Source organism: Bubalus bubalis, chromosome 17, assembly GCF_019923935.1.
Source record: "Bubalus bubalis isolate 160015118507 breed Murrah chromosome 17, NDDB_SH_1, whole genome shotgun sequence".
Lineage (NCBI taxonomy): Eukaryota > Metazoa > Chordata > Mammalia > Artiodactyla > Bovidae > Bubalus > Bubalus bubalis.
This window is the reverse complement of record NC_059173.1, coordinates 52,212,509-52,233,513: the sequence shown is the minus strand read 5'-3', so window position 1 is coordinate 52,233,513 and position 21,005 is coordinate 52,212,509. Positions and strand designations below refer to the sequence as shown.

The window sequence follows — 21,005 nt, the reverse complement described above, 5'->3', positions numbered from 1 at the left end:
TTCATACTGGCTTTTTACTAAGTCATTAAATTGTTCAGTATTGTTTGCAAATATTTTAATGACCATGTAAATCCCTCCAATGATATTATATTACTTTCTTATCCAGTCCTTTATTTGTGTCCATTTTAAATTGTTTCTTTTTTTATTTCCAAGTGGAGATTATATTAAATTTCATTTTCTAGAATTGAGTTTTTTCCCCCTTCTTAATATTTTGCATTCTTTGCCGATGCTAGGTTTGAAGATACGAGATTAGTAGTTCCAAGTGGAATTCAAGAGACTTTCTAGTTGTTTCTCAAAAAGAGATCAATCAATATTATCACCAACCACGTAGGAGAATCATCAATTTCACTGTATCATACCAATATAACATTTTTGTGAAGTTGCCAATCTTAAAAACAAAAAGCATCTTCGTTTAAATATGTGAAACCTCATAAAAGTTTCCACTCTTTAATCTTGCTTTCATGTATCTTCTCTCTCTCTCTCTATCAAAATCAGGATTCTGAGAATAGAGCTAAGAATAAATAGTTTCCTTGGGGAATTATATATAAATAACTGCCCTAAGCTAAAAATAGTTACACAACCCAAAGGAAGTTGGTCAATTCAGGCTTCTTAGAAATGACTAAATTAAACAATGTCTGTCATAGCCTGAATTTTTAAATTATTCTTTATATATAAAAAGATATTTTTTCTTTCCAAACCATAATCTACATAATGATGTTGGAAGGAATGAGATAATGTCTCTAAAAAGACTTTGATTTATATGATGGAAATAATTACATAAAAGGATGCTATTATTTTGTTTTAAATTTAGCTAACATAAAATTACCTAAGGATTTCTTTTTCATCTGCTTGATTTACGCATAATAAAACTAACTTCTTTTCTACTTGCTTTATTTCTGTCAAAAATCATAAAATATCTAAAGAATAACTTTTTTAATAACATAGGCAAAAATAAAAATACTGCCTGTTCATTAATTCATTCATGCATGTATTCATACATATATACATTTAATATATAAACACAAATAGATTAACAACTATAAAGTATTAAATAAACATTTTTGAATTATATTTAAACTGTCACTATTGGTATACTCATCACTCATTTCTACAGAGTCAGTCATGGGCCATTTTGACTGAGCAATCCTAGTGACAGGAGAGAAGAAGCAGTATAGGTTGTCCCATTTCCCCTCTGCCTTCCCTTCTTTGGTTGACTTCGCAGGCCTTCTACACTCCACCATCCTAGTCTGGTCATATCCCAGAAACGAGAAGAATCCTGTAGAGGGGATCGGCCAGGAGAACCAGGACACACAGGACAAAGAAGGTATTCTCCCTGAGAGAGCTGAGGAGGCAAAGTGAAGTGAAGTCGCTCAACTGTGTCCATCTCTTTGCGACCCCATGGACTGCAAGCCTGACACAGTCCTCTGCCCATGGGATTTTCCAGGCCAGAATACTGGAGTAGGTTGCCATTCCCTTCTTCAGGGGATCTTCTTAACCCAGGGATCGAACCCAAGTCTCCCACATTGCAGATGGATTCTTTACTGTCTGAGCCACCAGGGAAGCCCATAACACTGAATAGGAAAGGTAAAAATAATTAAAATGAAGAGCTAAGAATATTGACTAAATATCTCATTCAGCTATTCCCCCAGACACCTCCCTTTGGTGCCAGATACCAGAATAGCCACAATTTCTAGTCCTGGCCAAAACCACTGCAGAATCACTTATGAGGCCACAGTCTACTCCATTAATTCTATTGACTAAAAACTGAGTATTTACCTTGTTCCAAATACTATTCTAAGCACTTTGAATACAGCACTGAACACAACAGAGAAGGTCCCTACACCTGACACCATTCTAATGCTGAAGCTAGGCAAAAACAAGTAAATAAACGAGAGAATTTCAGTGAGTGGGAAATATCATTAAAACAATAGTACATGTTTATATGTTCAGGAAAGGCAACATTTGGACTGGAACCTAAGTGACAAGAGGGATTCAACCCAATAAAAATATTACAGATGAGAATTCTAAGGAATAAGTAGAGCAAGTAGAAGTAAGTAGACCAAGCTTGATGGATTAAACGAACAGATTTAATGCTGGTGGGACTGGATAGATGTAGAAGTGAAAAGTGACACAGTCGGGGGTGCTAAATAGGAAGGGGGTGATTTTGCCTGTCAATTTTAGGAAGTCTAGAATCTATTCAACAATGAAGTTGATTGAACCTCAGCAGATGGAATTAAACAGAGGGATGATCCAATTTGATCTGGTGCTGCACAGTGAGGAAATTATAAGAGGACAAATTTGTAGCTATCCCAATTTATCTAGCTTTTATGACATGCCATGTACTATCTTAATGACTTTACATATATTTTTTTCAATAAGTACTTGAAGTAACACAAGGAGATGGGTATTAGTAATTCCATTTATATTCTAGGAAATTGAAGCTCAAAGACAGTATAAAATGAAGCCCACCTAGCTAGTAAGTAGTGAAGCCAACATTTCAATGCTACTTAATTAGCAGCTATTCCACAGATTCAAATTTTAAAACTATGAGGTTAAGCAAGTATGGGAGCTATATATGAAAGAAATATTAAAAGATGCATCTAAGGTGTGGTTTCAAAAAATATTAAGGTGACTTTGGCTAGTAGTATCCATAATACTTCAGTTCTGGCCTCAGTCAAAACTATTTCACTCATAATGCCCTTAAGAGGAATATTTGTAAGAGAGAGACAGAATAAGTTGTTGTTCACTAAAGTGTTTTCTGAAATCCTAATGAAAGACTTGAAAAAGCACGATTGGGCAGTACAGTTTGTAACCAAGTATCAAAGTTAATCACACTCTTCTGCCTGGAGACAGAGAGTAAGCCAAAGCCATTTCCTGGTTCCACTTCTTAGAGTTGCCTACGCTATGACTGTTAGAGTAAACACATTGTAGGAGCCTTGCTAGACTTCACAGGAGGAAAAGAGAGACTAGAGATTATGCCCATGTGCACTCTTTCATTTTCTTTGAAAACTGTACTCTTATATAATGTGGTTGAGTCACGTGGTGCTCCTTCAGGGTGGAGGCAGCTGTTTATAATGCTGACTCAGCAATGGGGTTTGGGTGAAACTTGAAATTCCCTTTTATAAAGGACACTTTGTAGGTTGAGTGAAAGTTGCTCATCATGTCCAACTCTTTTGCAACCCCATACAGTCCATGGAATTCTCCAGGCCAGAATACTGGAGTGGGTAGCCTTTCCCTTCTCCAGGGGATCTTCCCAACCCAGGGATCGAACTCAGGTCTCTCGCATTGCAGGTGGATTCTTTAGCAGCTGAGCCACAATGGAAGCCCAAGAATACTGAAGCATGTAGCCTATCCCTTCTCCAGGGGAATCTTCTCGATGCAGGAATTGAACTGGGGTCTCCTGCATTGCAAACGGATTCTTTACCAACTGAACTATCAGGGAAGTCCTTGTAGATGCTGCACATTAACATTGATTACTCCAAGATCCTTGCATTAAAGACACTTCTTTAACTTTTTAAACCTATCTTTATCATTCCCCACTCCAAGTTTGTTTTTGTTTTTTTTTTAAATGGGAATTTCTTTTTTCTACGTTGCACCTATTAAAATTCTATAAGAAGGCAGTACTGTGTACCCCCATTGAGAAATCAATGAGGTTGATTTGGATCACTGAGAATAAAACCTACAGTTTTGATTCTTGAGATTAAAGGTAATTCAGGTTTAATAATGCCTTCTCCAGTCAGTGCCAACTTTGGACAAAAAGATAGATCCTGAGGTTTTGCCTTCCCAGAATAAAGTTATTTGTTGATGTTGATTGAGAAATTGGATGGACTCTAATTCAACTGCCAGAATTTACTGTCTTGAGTAAGTGTTAGAAAGAAACAGGAGTGTGGTCACTGTCACACTTCTGTCATAAGAGCCCGAAGTGGTTTTTCCTCTGGGATGTGAAGTAACTCCTCAGAGAACTGGGGGCAAGCAATCACAAGCCCAGGGAAGACGAAAAGCAGTGAGCTTGCCCCAAACTTAGATGGAGAAATGGACACCGGTGAAAACAAAATGTGTGACATTCTAAACAATATGGAAACACTGAATTACAATAAACTCCTTATACCATGAGGATTCCTAACATCAGACGATTATCTGATGTGGGTTTTACATTCCAGCTTTGTAAACAGAAGTGTATTGTTGAATTTCCCTCATAGAATTAGACCACATGGCACCTTCTGATGTTTATATCTAGAAACCTCCTAACATTGACACAATACTTTCAGTTTCATGTCCTCTTACATCACTTAAATATTGATATTCAAATTTACATTTAAAATATCGAATAAAATAAGAAATGTTTCCCTGTCTGAGAATAAATATAAAGAACAAAGAAGAGTTTAGAGAAGACTCTGGATTCACACTAAATGCTCAAATTTTAAAATTGTATTTATTTTCCTTTTGGGGGATTTTTTCCCCCAAAATAAAGACAGTACGCTTATAACCATCTTACTAAAGATAAACACAAAAAATAAAATTTTTCTGAAAAACATTTCTCTGTTTATACTCTCACCATCCTCATTTCTCTTTGATAACAAAGTATTATGTCAAATATATTCCTATACACCAAAGTGTAGGTTGAGATCTGGTTTGATTATAATTTATCAAGTTTCTGTCAAAGTACAGGGTAAATGACTTTCAACAAAATAATTTGCAGTATTCCTTGCACTGGAGTTTAATGTTATTTTTTGACCATTTTGCAAAACGCTGTGGCAATTCTTGACTTATAACATGTATTATTCTTGGAATAATATATAAATGTATATAAGTGTACTACTCAATGCAGTCCATTTTATTTAGGTCTTCTAGATCCAACATGGGAGAAGGCAATGACACCCCACTCCAGTACTCTTGCCTGGAAAATCCCAGGGACAGGGGAGCCTGGTGGGCTGCCGTCTATGGGGTCGCTCCGAGTCGGACACGACTGAAGCGACTTAGCAGCAGATCCAACATGACCTTCTTGAAATGAGGGAATATCTTTATTCTCAAAAGTACCATATTTAAACAAAACCTGCCACAAATATGCCTTCCATAGCATAACTACTATGGTGATTTTGATTTTGATATATTTATTTTCTGTAGCATCCTCTCTATATCTATACATGTATATGCACATATGGCTCAGTTGGCAAAGAATCCGTCTGCAATGCAGGAGACCCAGGTTTGATTTCTGGGTTGGGAAGATGGGGAAGATCCCCTGGAGAAGGAAATGGCAACCCTCTCCAGTATTCTTGCCTGGAAAATCCCATGGGCAGAGAAACCTGGCCAGGGCACAAGAGTTGGCCACGACTTAGTAACTAAACCACCACCACCACCACAGATCAACAGATGTATGCATACTTATGTATGTATATAAATATACATATATTTTTCTCAGAAGTTAAGTGAATTTAACTTTTGTGATGATTTTTTTTCAAGAGATAGTTACAGTGTAACTATTAAGCAACCACTACATGTAAGTATTGTTTGACATACTGAATGCCAACAAAGAAGCATGTGGATGTGTTAAGTGAATTGATCTTTAATGAAACACTTACAAACCTTAAGTGCTATATGTGAGGGGAAAAAAACACTCTAAAATTAAGAATTTTCATTGTAGTTAAATACAAAAAATTTAAAATGATGGCAGAGGAGTAACAGTAGCAATAGATTTATAAAAGAAGACAGGAGTCATTTTTATTTATATTCCTATCTAAATATTTGAGAGCTTTCCACATTAAAATGAGGTTTCAGGGTGGGCCAAAAACAAAACAAAACAAAATAGCCAAAAGCTGCAGAACGTGATCAAAATAGCATATCTTTCTATATTAGGAAATGGTCTTGAACATTTGCTTATACTAAGAAGTCGATTATAGTTTGGAGTTTACATTAGTTGTACAACCAGAAAGTGGTGGAATTTTCAAGCTGCAAAGCTATGAAAAAGCTGAGTGCAATGATGAGCTATAAAGGGCGTTGTATGAGAAAAGAAACAGACCCTAAACCCTGGCAGCTTTGCTCCTTTGGGATAAGCCTTGAGCTAACACAATGAAACCGTGAGTTTAATGCCTGTGGAGGTCTGTTAATTTTTCTACACTCCATGGACATAAATTGTCTCCCTTTTCTCCAGCCAGTCATTTTATAAACCTCTGCTATTGGTCACAATGGGAACCAGACAAGGAAAATTCTATAAACCTAGAATAATACTGATAGATCAGTAACAATATTATTTTGCACAAAGGACATAGCCATATTATTTTTCTATTATATGTTTCCTTCTGTTTACAAAGAATATCAGGATAGACTCTGGAAACATATTGCTGATAATTGAAATTCTACATACACATTTTTTTTTCACTTTTACAAATATTGTATTTGTTCTCCCATTTTATTTTGCACAAATAGCTTTGGTTTTTGTTGTAGCTTTTCATAGTAAGAATATAAGAAATGTTATAAAGGAATTCTTGGCTTAATATTATTCATATATTAAAAGTAAACATGCGTTGGGTGTGTTTCTTCACTGTACTGTATGCTCTAGGATTAAATCAAACAGTACTGTCTTCCTCACACCTTTGAAAACAACACTTAAAAAAGCATTAATTCATTCAACTGATAGTTATCCCTCCAATTTCAGAGTTTTAACTGGTTTCTGATTATTTGCAATAAGCATAGTCAGGCATAGATTTTTGTCTTCAAAGACTTTAGAGGCTAATTGATAAGATATTTAAATAAAATAAAACCTATAAATAGAGTCATAGTGTAGAATAGTTTAAAATACAGCAAAGGAAGGACTTGGATGGTTATGTGATAAAGATAGAATATTTTGATATGCAGTCTTCCTCTTTACATAAGTTTCATTAAATCTGGATAAGCACAAACCCAGTTACAGCATAACAGTATTACGAACACGCAGGAAGATGATATATTCCATGTGCCTCTTGATTGTTTCAAATTAAAGCTTTTGAAAAATTAAAGATGATCAAATATTAATATTGTGTTGGCATCTATTCTGAAGTTTCTAAGGGAACAGAACAAAGCACATGCTTACTGAGGAATCTAAACTTCACATTACACAGCAGAGAACTGCATGAACTTCCTGTTCACATCCAAACACCGCTACGGTGTCACTTGGAATCTGTAAGGCTTTACTGTTTGAGTCTTTCCTACCTGAGGGACCACTTATCTACCTTCCACAAAGCAAACTTTGGAACAGTTCTGCTGGCAGTTGCCTTCTGCGGTGTGAGGGGCTGATGAGGCAGCACCATTCCTAGCAAATCTCTTGAACACCGGCGCTCCTGTTATTACTGCCATTACGACCCAACCCATATTCACAAATGTAAGAAGACATAGCTAAACAAAGAAGTCCTTCCTTTGCTGCATTTTCAACTATTCTACATTATGGCTCTGGAGCCATACACCCGTAAACAAAGAAAGAAATTTTCATTCAGTTTTATCTTTAATAGAGGTCATCTCTCTTGTCTCTGGGCACTGAGATATAGTAAGTATATGCAATATTATTTATTAAAATATATTGTCTAAATAATTTGAGAAGCTTTAAATTAAATAGTTATTCTTCCCCCCAAAAAATCCCTCAAAACAAAGTACTACAGAAATATGCCAATGATCAATTCATACCAGTTCTAGAAGATAAATGTGTAATGCTGTCATCTCAGAAATCATGATAACAAGATGCTTTGAGTAACATCGAAAAAAAACTAATTTAAGTAGTGTAAGTAACTCTAATGAGAAGATAACTCTACATTTTTAAATACCTAAAAATACTGACACTAACCAAATTCTGTTCTAATGAATCCGAAAAACTCAACAGAGAATTCTCGTTACAAATTAAAAATTATATTATTTGATAAAGTTGCCTCAAGTATGTCATGTCAGTTGCACAAACATGAAGGAAATCAACACTTTTTTAAAAAGTAATATAGAAATTGATATGTGTGCTTAGTCGCTCAGTGGTGTGCAACTCTTTGCGACCCCATGAACTACAGCCTGCCAGGCTCCTCTGTCCACTGGGATTCTCAGGCAAGAATACTGGAGTGGGTTGCCATGCCCTCCTCCAGGGAATCTTTTCAATCCAGGGATCAAACCCAGGTCTCCCGCATTGCAGATGGATTCTTTGCTGTCTGAGCCACCAGGAAAGCCCAGAAATTGGCATAGATGTGTTTTTTCCCCCAATTTTGTGATTTCTGTCTATTAAGTCACTGTGTCTTTCTGTGTTTGCTATCACAAATAAAATGATGGGTAACCACACAACACTTTTAAAATCTAATCAAGTTACTTTAAGGAAAAAAAAAAAAACACTATAGAAGTTGTCCATAACAAACTGCAACAAATATCATTTATATGTCCTTTCAAATACTGAGAAACTGGATAGTATGGTACACATGTATATTGCAATGTTCCAACCAACTCTTTAATTATTTTTCTCTCTACAATTTTAGTGATTCTCGGGATGCTAGCTCATGACTATCCTCATCGTCCACTTTCTAGAACTCACATTATTGCTATGCATACTGGGTTGTTCTTTTCTTTCACTTAAGTAAATACCAGTTTCAAAGTGGAGTAACTAAAGTTTCAGGACTACAAAAAAAAAATGTCAGTTTTTGTTTTGTAGGAAGATTTACCTCTATACTTAATTACTTCTACCATCTACGCTCTCTCTCTTGAATGCAATCAATTTATTTCATGTCCATGGTTATTGCTTTCAGTACAGTAAAGCATGACAGTAGAATGCAATGCTAGGAACAAAATGTAAAGGAGGTAAGACAAATAAAGAATATAAATGACAGGTGGGCATGGTTAGAAGTTGTGTAATGATATTTGTATTTGAGTACTGCTGGCTCAATACATGACTTGGCTGTACCCATAAAAATTATTAACTCTCATTTTCAACTTGTCTGTTTAGAATGCAGTTTAAGAAACAGACAAATAGAAATTTTTGCCAAAGGGAAAATAATTCTCTTACTGAGAGGCTGCATATATGGCATCATAATTGCTGCTTCAAAGTTGGAGGGGAGATCTGGTATTCTTTGTTCTGCTCTGCGCTAACAGGTTCAGTTCAGTCGTTCAGTCGCATCCGACTCTTTGTGACCCCGTGAATCGCAGCACGCCAGGCCTCCCTGTCCATCACCAACTCCTGGAGTTCACCCAGACTCACGTCCATAGAGTCAGTGATGCCATCCAGCCATCTCATCCTCTGTCGTCCCCTTCTCCTCCTGCCCCCAATCTCTCCCAGCATCAGGGCCTTTTCCAATGAGTCAACTCTTCGCATGAGGTGGCCAAAGTACTGGAGCTTCAGCTTTAGCATAATTCCCTCCAAAGAACACCTATGGCTGATCTCCTTCAGAAGGGACTGGTTGGATCTCCTTGCAGTCCAAGGGACTCTCAGGTTCAAAAGGCTGGCAGGAATCACTACATAAAACATGGCTCATCACAATTAGATTATAAAAATTAAGGGGCGCCATCCCAGGACTAAATGAACTGAAAAGATATTCTAACACTTTAGGAAGATAGAGCTGTTTGCCAACATATTACTTTTTTTTTTCTTAACACCCAAAACATTTTATATTGGGGTATAGCTAGCTGATTAACAATGTTTTGGTAGTTTCAGGTGAAGAGAGCCAACAGTGGGGGAATTCTGTTCAGTGGTCATTACAACTATTGAGATTCTTAAAAATGATGAATTAAAATAATGATAATAATAACGTTGACATGCACTGTGAATGTTGCTCTATCTTCATTTTACTGATGTGGAAGCTGAGGTACTGTGGAGTTAAGTTACTTACCCAGACATACAAAGCTAGCAGGAGACAGACCCAAGATTTACACACAGGGAATCTTGAGTCTGGGTCCTTTTATATTATACTATTTTGAAGGCTGGAAAATCCCATGGAGAGAGAAGCCTGGAGGGCTGCAGTCCATGAGGTCTCAAAAAAATGGACACGACTGAGCACAGAACACAGGCAAAATTGGAGAGAGTAATAAATGGTAGATTCAAGAGAGATTTGTAGACAGGACTGAGAGAAACTGGTCACTAAAAGGATGCAGTAAGTGAGGGAAAACCAGAAGCTAGATATATAGATGTGGGAATCATCAGCATATACTGTGTAACTAATGGTATGGGAAAGGAAGTGAGAACATGTGTAGATTAGAAAAAGACTACATCTAAAAGTGGGTATACTAGAAAGCCCCTAGATTTAAAGTATATGGAAAGAAAAGGAGCCTATAATGGTGATTAATGCAGAAATTAGTATTGTCATAGATACAAAGGTGGGAATAGATTTTAAATAGGGTACTATCAAGAGAACCATGGAGAAGGAAATGGCACCCCACTCCAGTACTCTTGCCTGGAAAATCCCATGGACGGAGGAGCCTGGTGGGCTGCAGTCCATGCGGACGCTAAGAGTCGGACACGACTGAGCGACTTCACTTTCACTTTTCACTTTCATCCACTGGAGAAGGAAATGGCAACCCACTCCAGTGTTCTTGCCTGGAGAATCCCAGGGACTGGGGAGCCTGGTAGGCTGCCCTCTATGGGGTCGCACAGAGTCAGACACAACTGAAGCGACTTAGCAGCAGCAGCAGTAGTAGCAGACCTAGCATAGAAATGCTGAGCTGAATGAAGCACACGCTGGTACTCTCAAGAGCCTTCTCCAACATCACAGTTCAAAAGGCTCTTAAGAGTACTCTGGACAGCTAGGAGACCAAACCAGTCAATCCTAAAAGAAGTCAACCATGAATATTCATTGGAAGGACTGATGCTGAAGCTGAAGCTTCAACATTTTGGCCACCTGATGCAAAGAGCCAACTCATTGGAAAAGACCCTGATGCTGGGAAAGATTGAGGGCAGGAGGAGAAAGGGGAATAAAAGGATACGATGGTTGTATGGCATCATTGATTCAATGGACATGAGTTTGAGCAAACTCCAGGAGATGGTGAAGGACAGGGAATTCTGGAATGCTGCAGTCCAAGGGGTCACAAAGAGTTGGATGCAACGGAGCAACTGAACAACAATCATAGACTGGACACTGAACCTTATGATGTGTATCTTGGAGAGCAGTAGGCTAGGAAAGTACACATATACTCACATTTATGCTAAAAATAGATATCACCTAAGAAAGAAAACTAAGAGATTTATTGGGAGAAAGAGAGAAGGAAGAATAAAGAGAAAGAAGGAAAGGGTATAGTAAATGAGGTTTTGAAAAAGAAGGCAGAAATAGATCAAAAAAGTAGAAAATAACTGCTGGTAAAGGATGATACACTGAAGGAGCTGAAGGAACCATGACACCAGAATTATTTGAGACTTGTATTGCTCGAATTTATACCGTATGGGATTGGTCACACTGTGTCTCTTCTCCTGGAGATTCATCACTTTTGAAAAGTAAGTTCCTTTCCTTTCAGTCTTTGTACTCTGGCACTTTGATGTCTCCACACTAGGTCTGTACTGACAGATATTTTTGTGCAGAAAATAGCGCTAATTTTCCTTTCTATATATAAGTGTGTGAATGTATATGATGATAAGAAAAAGAAAGTGAGGGTTAGGTGCTACTTTTTTTTCTTTTTTTTACATATCCTTTAAAAATAATAATTACTTGAAGTCTGCTTCCATAGTTTATAATGGTTTGAGCAACGCTGTTTTCTAAATGCTCAAATTTGGTATGCAGCTTTATGACAGGAAGTTGGCCTCCAGAGCAAGAATGTATGTAAACAAAGAAATGTGGCTCACAGGAAGGTTTAGTTAAATCAAATCCCGGAGGCTGCTCCCACTCTGAGCTTCTTTCTGTATCTTGATTATTTGCAGATGCTTCTCGAAGCTAGAGATGAAACCCAATAGTTAACCTCCCTAAAACTCCAAAAGCTGTTCACAGTAAGCTCAGAGTGTCAACCAGCTAAACCAAACAATGGGAAGGAAGTAAGAAACTTAATGCCATCCTGCTTCAAGATGCAGGAAGTACTTTTTTCTCCCTTGGGAATCAAGCTTCAACATTGAACTTTGGAAAGAGAGAAGCAAAAAGTCAAATAATACAACTGCCTGGAATTATCACCCCAAACATGAAGGGTTAAAAGTTATAGTTGCTTGGTCCTTTGACATGATTATAAAATCACATGCCTGCTGAGCTTCAAATACTATTGTCTTGCCAGAAGTGCATAGCTCTGCCTTTCTTGGCTGTAAAAATGCTAAGATGCCAAGGGCTACAAATTGTCTTATATAAAGCCATGGAAACTTTATAGAATAAAATAGATGGAGAAGAAGGAAAAAAAAAAAAAAAAAAGGAGGCATTATTGTCTGTCTTAGAAAGTCTGTCTGCATGAGTAAAAGATTTCCTGATTCCTGCCATGCTATCTAATCTAAAGATGTAACCCAATTCTTCTGGAAACTAGGGGCTGCTTTCTTTTCCCTGAGCAATTAGGGAAAATGGCAAGAAGGCAAATCTGGTATGACGTTATTGGAAATCTGCTGTCTGTAATGCTTTATGCTAATGGTACAGTAGAGAAATGAACTGAGAAAGGCCTTGCAGAGGGAGTCATTGTCGAGGACCACCACACTCCTCCCCCAGCAGTTCCCATTTCCCAAAGAATATGGGAGATGGAGCCTAAAGGTGCCCACAGGCCCTAGGATTAATCCTCAAACAGATGCAGTTGGGCTCAGTGGTTTTGCTGAGATTGCTGCCGAGAGGTTCGCCGTTGGAAACCACCTACCTTCTAGGGTTCAAGTGGAGAGCGTAGACTCTCAGGGAATTACTAGTGCCTCAGGGCACCGCTCTTAAGTGAGGTTCCATCCATCCGCATTGACGCTGTGGATAAAGTGCTGGAACAGTGGGCCTGCGCAGTGCCCTGGGAGGCAGTCAGGAGGGTGGCAGCTGTCACATGAGTAGGGATCTGTGTTTGCATTCTCCTCTTCCACCCACCAGTACCTGAAAAGCCAACATCATGAAAAGTGAGTAAGAAGTAGTAGAAGAGCCGCATGAAACCCCCTTGTGTGGTAGCCATTAGAACTTCAGTTTATACTCACCTGGGGGTAAGGAAAAAATTTTTTAGAAAATGAAATAAAGTTTTAAATAAGGATGAGTCATATAGACCAAGAGGAGACTAAGTAACTGAAAGCAGCTGAAAAACAGTGAAATTGGGCCAAAGAATTGTTAACAAATGTGGCTTTTAGCCAGCAAGAATATGAGCCTCAATTTTACAAAGATGTGGGCAGTCACTGAACAAAATAAACTGGTTTCATGTTTACAACTTGGTCATTTAAGATTGCTCAACAAACCCATTATATATGATAGTTCAGTTCTGGAGTGAATCTATTTGACTTAAGCAATTATGGAATCTCATTTTCACAGTTCCTACTTATTGACACTGAAAATAGTGAGCTCTTTATTCACAGGTAGGTAGTGCATTTCTAGGTCTTGATATTCCCTGAATCTTTGAGGAAAAAAAATGGGATATTATTTTTTAAAGAAAACCTGTTGCCTTTCTTACTGGTAAAATGTTCAAAACCTCCCAAGGCTTTGGGTTTATTGACAGTTATGACCTCTAACTCTACCACATGTAACTTACCTTCAGTTTCCATGAACAGTTGCCTGGTACATGTACGCTCGGGTATGCACGTGCATGCACACACACACACTCTCATCTCACACATGTACACAGGTTTAATTCTAGCTCTATTTCATACTGATATGGTCTTTATATTGCAATGAGGGGAAGACACACTTGGCATCATGTCACTTGACTATAGTAAGAAGTGGTCTGATCTGGCTTCAGGTACCTTTTCTCAATGAAGAAAAAACTTCACAAGAAGCTTGGCAGTTAGTACTTCCTCATTGAGAAATATGAAAAAATGGTGAATTATTATAATCATATGAAAAAGAGCTAATGAGATTGAACAGAATTACTGAGTTAAAGTTTTAACCCCAAAACACACCATGTTGAAACTGAGACTTAAGGAGAAATTACTTTGCTGGGTCATCCAGTTAGCTGCAAATTAGATTAGATTCCTATTTTTTCACCTTCTCCCATCTTTTAGCCACCAAGTCATCTCTTTTATGGTTTTGTACTGGTTTTGGGTATTTAAGAATAGTAGGAGGCACTCTGAGAAAAGAATAGTATGATGTTAAATATATAGATACGGAGAAGGTAATTATAATTTATAGTGACTTCAGTGGGAGAGGGTTCATACTGGGGCACCCTGGGAGAAGCACCTGGAGAAATAGAATTTAAACATAAGGATCATTCCCTAAATATAATTTAGGAAATAAGCTGGAGTCACTGTGAATTCTTGAAAAACGTTTTTTCTCTGGAATCAGTAATGTGGCAGCAGGCATTCTAAGTCTGGAGGCTGGAGCTTCATTGAACAGTGAAGACTGGAAATGCTATTTGGGTCATCAGCATAGAGGAAATATTAGAGCTATGAAAATTTATGAACTCTCCAAGGGCATGAACTTAAAAGGTCATTGGTAAATACAGAGTCTTGGAGAAATTTAGACATATGGGCCAGTAAGAGAAAGAGAAGAAATCAAAAGAGATAGATTAGGAAAAAAATGTTGGAAAGGGATTCAGTTTCATGAAGTATCAGAGTAACGCATAAAAAGGCAACTTCAGGGAGGAAGTTATCTATTAAGTAGAAAATAAGAAGAATTAAAATAGATATTTGATTATTATAAAAAGAAAAGTCTGAGTTTCCAGACTCTATTTTCAGTAAACAGTTTTCCATTCACTTTAAAGACTTCAATAAAGAAAAGAATAAATTAATAATTTAACAGTTATGGAGCAACTACAATGTGCTAGGCATATTCCATTGATGCTTTTCATATTCAGTTCAGTTCAGTCGCTCAGTCATGTCTGACTCTTTGCAACCCCATGAATTGCAGCGCGCCAGGCCTCCCTGTCCATCACCATCTCCCAGAGTTCACTCAAACTCACGTCCATCGAGTCGGTCATGCCATCCAGCCATATCATCCTCTGTCGTCCCCTTCTCCTCCTGCCCCCAATCCCTCCCAGCATCAGAGTCTTTTCCAATGAGTCAACTCTTTGCATGAGGTGGTCAAAGTACTGGAGTTTCAGTTTTAGCATCATTCCTTCCAAAGAAATCCCAGGGCCGATCTCCTTTAGAATGGACTGGTTGCATCTCCTTGCAGTCCAAGGGACTCTCACGAGTCTTCTCCAACACCACAGCTCAAAAGCATCAATTCTTCGGCACTCAGCTTTCTTCACAGTCCAACTTTTACATCCATACATGACCACTGGAAAAACCATAGCCTTAACTAGATGGACCTTTATTGTCAAAGTAATGTCTCTGCTTTTCAATATGCTATCTAGGTTGGTCATAACTTTCCTTCCAAGGAGTAAGCACCTTTTAATTTCATGGCTGCAATCACCATCTGCAGTGATTTTGGAGCCCAGAAAAATAAAGTCTGACACTGTTTCCCCATCTATTTCCCATGAAGTGATGGGACCGGATGCCATGATCTTCATTTTCTGAATGTTGAGCTTTAAGCCAACTTTTTCACTCTCCTCTTTCACTTTCATCAAGAGGCTCTTTAGTCCCTCTTCACGTTCTGCCATAAGGGTGGTATCATCTGCATATCTGAGGTTATTGATATTTCTCCCAGCAATCTTGATTCCAGCTTGTGCTTCTTCCAGCCCAGCATTTCTCATGATGTACTCTGCATATTACTTATGACTAACACCTTGGAACACTCATTCAGCCTTAACTTTTAATGGCATGTTTATCTCTAGTAAGTATAAACACTCGTATTCAAATTATTCAGTAATACTGTGATCTCTTTGGATTATTTGGTGTAGAAAAGCCTTTGACAAAATGTTCATATAAGATTTTTATCTATAGGACTATATTTTGGCTCCAGTTGGAAAAACATACTTAAAGCTCTTTATGAAACTCCTGTTAATTACTTGGAAGAACAATCACTGTGGCTTCAAATGAGAAGGTTTTTCATTTTATTTCATATTTTATTTCATTTTATATTTATAGTAATAATTTCAGAATAAGAACCTTTTCTGTCTGTCTCCTGTAATTTCATATTCAGTTTGGTAAGATATGACAGGCTAGTAGGATAAGTACCAAGAATATCCCTTTAACCCCTGGAGCAAATACCTCTATGCAATGGACGCTTCTTAATGTCTAGGTCATTGTTCTCAAGAGACACCAAAATTCTTTCAGAAAGGAAAGGATAAGAACAAGGTTTGAGATCATACAGAAAGGAGAATTTTAATATAACTAAAATTATTTTACTAAAACTGTCTTCCAATCCAGACTTCATTAGACTTAGGCCAGGTTTCTATGCTTAGGGATGTTCACTTCATTTATTTATTCCACAAATAGTTATTAAGCAATGGCAGAAAGTAAAGAGGAACTAAAGAGACTCTTGATGAGGTGAAAGAGGAGAGTGAAAAAGCTGGCTTAAAACTCAACATTCAAAGAACTAAAATCATGGTATCCAGTCCCATCAACTTGTTGCAAATAGAAGCAGAAAAAATGGAAGCAGGGACTGTATTTTCCTGGGCTCCAAAATCACTGCAGACAGTGACTGCAGCCATGAAATTAAAAGATGCTTGCTCCTTGGAAGCAAACCCAGACTGCATACTAAAAAGCAGATTTATCACTTTGCTGACAAAGGTCCATTTAGTCAAAGCTATGGTTTTTCCAGTAGTCATGTAAGGATATGAGAGTTGGACCATAAAGAAGGCTGGATGCTGAATTGATGCTTTTGAATTCTGGTGCTAGAGAAGACTCTTGACAGTCACTTGGACTGCAAAGAGATCAAACTGGGCAGTCCTAAGGGAAATCAACCCTGAATATTCATTGGAAGGACTGATGCTAAAGCTGAAGCTCCAATACTTTGGCCACCTAATGAAAGAGCCTACTCACTGGAAAAGACCCTGATGCTGGGAAAGACTGAAGGCAAAAGGAGAAGGGGGTGGCAGAGGATGAGATTGTTGGATAGCATCACCTACTCAATGAACACGAATCTGAGCAAACTCCAGCAGATAGTGAAGGACAAGGGAGCCTGGCGTTCTGAAATCCATGGGGTTGCAAAGAGTTCGACAGGACTTAGCCACTGAACAACAACCACAAACACAAAAAAAAATCTAGGTGCTAGGTGATGGAGCTAAAGCAAAAAACAAAAAAGACAAGATTAGTGTGTGTTTGTCTTATTTTCTAATATATATAGTTATATAAGGGCTTCCCTGGTAGACTTTATTTTGGGGGGGCTCCAAAATCACTGCAGATGGTGACTGCAGCCATGAAATTAAAAGACGCTTACTCCTTGGAAGAAAAGTTATGACCAACCTAGATAGCATATTCAAAAGCAGAGACATTACTTTGCCAACAAAGGTCCATCTAGTCAAGGCTATGGTTTTTCCAGTGGTCATGTATGGATGTAAGAGTTGGACTGTGAAGAAAGCTGAGTGCCGAAGAATTGATTCTTTTGAACTGTGGTGTTGGAGAAGACTCTTGAGAGTCCCTTGGACTGCAAGGAGATCCAACCAGTCCATTCTGAAGGAGATCAGCCTGGGATTTCTTTGGAAGGAATGATGCTAAAGCTGAAACTCCAGTCCTTCGGCCACCTCATGCGAAGAGTTGACTCATTGGAAAAGACTCTGATGCTGGGAGGGATTGGGGGCAGGAGGAGAAGGGGATGACAGAGGATGAGATGGCTGGATGGCATCACTGACTCGATGGACGTGAGTCTGAGTGAACTCTAGGAGTTGGTGATGGACAGGGAGGCCTGGCGTGCTGCAATTCATGGGGTCGCAAAGAGTTGGACATGACTGAGTGACTGAACTGAACTGGTAGCTCATTGGTACAGAATCTACCTGCAATGTAGGAGATGCAGGGACACAAGTTCGATCCCTGGATCAGTAAGATACCCTGGAGGAGGAAATGTCAACCCACTCAAGTAATCTTGCCTGGAAAATCCCATAGACAGATGAGCTTGGTGGGTTACAGTCCATAGGGTGGCAAAAGAGTCAGACATGACTAAGAGAAGAAACAACAAGTGTAACATAATAAATGAGTAATTAATGTTGGGTATTCTGACATGCTGTAAAGAAAAATAAAGATAAGGAGGAAAAAAGTGAAGAAGTATGCATATGAGGGATGGAGCTAGGTGATGACATTATATACATGGAAATGGATATCAGAGGTGGACCTCACGTAAGAAAGTAAGTAATGCAACTACCTATAGGAAAGACGTTCCATAGGGAAGAAATACAAAAGCACTGCCCAGAAAGAGGATGAACTAGGAGCATGGCTGAGAAACAAGAGATAGGGATAAATATAGCTAGAGAGGTACCATTTTTAAATTATCAGATCATTAGGGGTTGGTCATTAATTGGGCTTTTATTCTAAGGGAGATGGAAAAACACCCTAGGGTTTTACACAAGGAAGTGATACTATCTGATTTTATCTCTTAAAAGTCAGACAGCTACCTTGTGTAAAGTGAAGTGAAGCAGGACAGGAGGGAAAGGAGAAGAATCCATTAAAGAGGCTGCTACAGATGTACAGGAGAGAGTAAACTGGACCAAGATGGTAGTTTATAAAAGACAAGTGTGCCCACTTTCACCATTACTATTCAACATAGTTTTGGAAGTTTTGGCCACAGCAATCAGAGCAGAAAAAGAAATAAAAGGAATCCAAATTGGAAAAGAAGAAGTAAAGCTCTCACTATTTGCAGATGACCTGATCCTCTACATAGAAAACCCTAAAGACTCCACCAGAAAATTACTAGAACTAATCAATGACTATAGTAAAGTTGCAGGATATAAAATCAACACACAGAAATCCCTTGCATTCCTATACACTAATAATGAGAAAACAGAAAGAGAAATTAAGGAAACAATTCCATTCACCATTGCAACGGAAAGAATAAAATACTTAGGAATATATCTACCTAAAGAAACTAAAGACCTATATATAGAAAACTATAAAACACTGGTGAAAGAAATCAAAGAGGACACTAACAGATGGAGAAATATACCATGTTCATGGATTGGAAGAATCAATATAGTGAAAATGAGTATACTACCCAAAGCAATTTATAGATTCAATGCAATCCCTATCAAGCTACCAACAGTATTCTTCACAGAGCTAGAACAAATAATTTCACAATGTGTATGGAAATACAAAAAACCTTGAATAGCCAAAGCGATCTTGAGAAAGAAGAATGGAACTGGAGGAATCAACCTACCTGACTTCAGGCTCTACTACAAAGCCACAGTTATCAAGACAGTATGGTACTGGCACAAAGACGGAAATATAGATCAATGGAACAAAATAGAAAGCCCAGAGATAAATCCACGCACATATGGACACCTTATCTTTGACAAAGGAGGCAAGAATATACAATGGATTAAAGACAATCTCTTTAACAAGTGGTGCTGGGAAATCTGGTAAACCACTTGTAAAAGAATGAAACTAGAACACTTTCTAACACCATACACAAAAACAAACTCAAAATGGATTAAAGATCTAAACGTAAGACCAGAAACTATAAAACTCCTAGAGGAGAACATAGGCAAAACACTCTCTGACATACATCACAGCAGGATCCTCTATGACCCACCTCCCAGAATATTGGAAATAAAAGCAAAAATAAACAAATGGGACCTATTTAACCTTAAAAGCTTCTGCACATCAAAGGAAACTATTAGCAAGGTGAAAAGACAGCCTTCAGAATGGGAGAAGATAATAGCAAATGAAGCAACTGACAAACAACTAATCTCGAGAATATACAAGCAACTCCTACAGCTCAACTCCAGAAAAATAAATGACCCAATCAAAAAATGGGCCAAAGAACTAAATAAACATTTCTCCAAAGAAGACATACAGATGGCTAACAAACACATGAAAAGATGCTCAACATCACTCATTATCAGAGAAATGCAAATCAAAACCACTATGAGGTACCATTTCACACCAGTCAGAATGGCTGCGATCCAAAAGTCTACAAGTAATAAATGCTGGAGAGGGTGTGGAGAAAAGGGAACCCTCTTACACTGTTGGTGGGAATGCAAACTAGTACAGCCGCTATGGAGAACAGTGTGGAGATTCCTTAAAAAACTGGAAATAGAACTGCCTTATGATCCAGCAATCCCACTGCTGGGCATACACACTGAGGAAACCAGAAGGGAAAGAGACACGTGTACCCCAATGTTCATCGCAGCACTGTTTATAATAGCCAGGACATGGAAGCAACCTAGATGTCCATCAGCAGATGAATGGATAAGAAAGCGGTGGTACATATACACAATGGAGTATTACTCAGCCATTAAAAAGAATACATTTGAATCAGTTCTAATGAGGTGGATGAAACTGGAGCCTATTATACAGAGTGAAGTAAGCCAGAAAGAAAAACACCAATACAGTATACTAACGCATATATATGGAATTTAGAAAGATGGTAACAATAACCCTGTGTACAAGACAGCAAAAGAGACACTGATGTATAGAACAGTCTTATGGACTCTGTGGGAGAGCGAGAGGGTGGGAAGATTTGGGAGAATGGCATTGAAACATGTAAAATATCATGTATGAAACGAGTTGCCAGTCCAGGTTCGATGCACGATACTGGATGCTTGGGGCTGGTGCACTGGGACGACCCAGAGGGAGGGTATGGGGAGGGAGGAGGGAGGAGGGTTCAGGATGGGGAACACACGTATACCTGTGGCAGATTCATTTTGATATTTGGCAAAACTAATACAATTATATAAAATTTAAAAATAAAATTAAAAAAAAAAAAAAGGACATAAGTGGTCCAAGTCAAGCTGCACAATATAATCAGTAGAAAGTTGAAAGTGCAAGCCTTTTTTTTTTTTTTTGAACAGATTTTATTACAAATAAGAGAACAGTTTTTACTTCAGTGTGGTGGTGATTGAACCAAAGCAAAAAAAAAAGAGCTAGAATCAAAAAAAATTTTAAAAGATCCATAATCATGTGAGCATCAGTCAACAGA

At 38.1% G+C, this 21,005-nt stretch overlaps 1 long non-coding RNA gene across 1 annotated transcript in view; it reads right to left on the bottom strand.

Moving 5' to 3' along the window:
* LOC123329977 overlaps nucleotides 1-21,005 on the bottom strand; it is a 59,232-nt gene that overhangs the window by 2,920 nt on the left and 35,307 nt on the right. The window contains exon 2 of the long non-coding RNA XR_006545627.1: nucleotides 12,733-12,947. This is a non-coding gene — a long non-coding RNA (uncharacterized LOC123329977). The remainder of the gene's footprint in view (nucleotides 1-12,732; nucleotides 12,948-21,005) is intronic.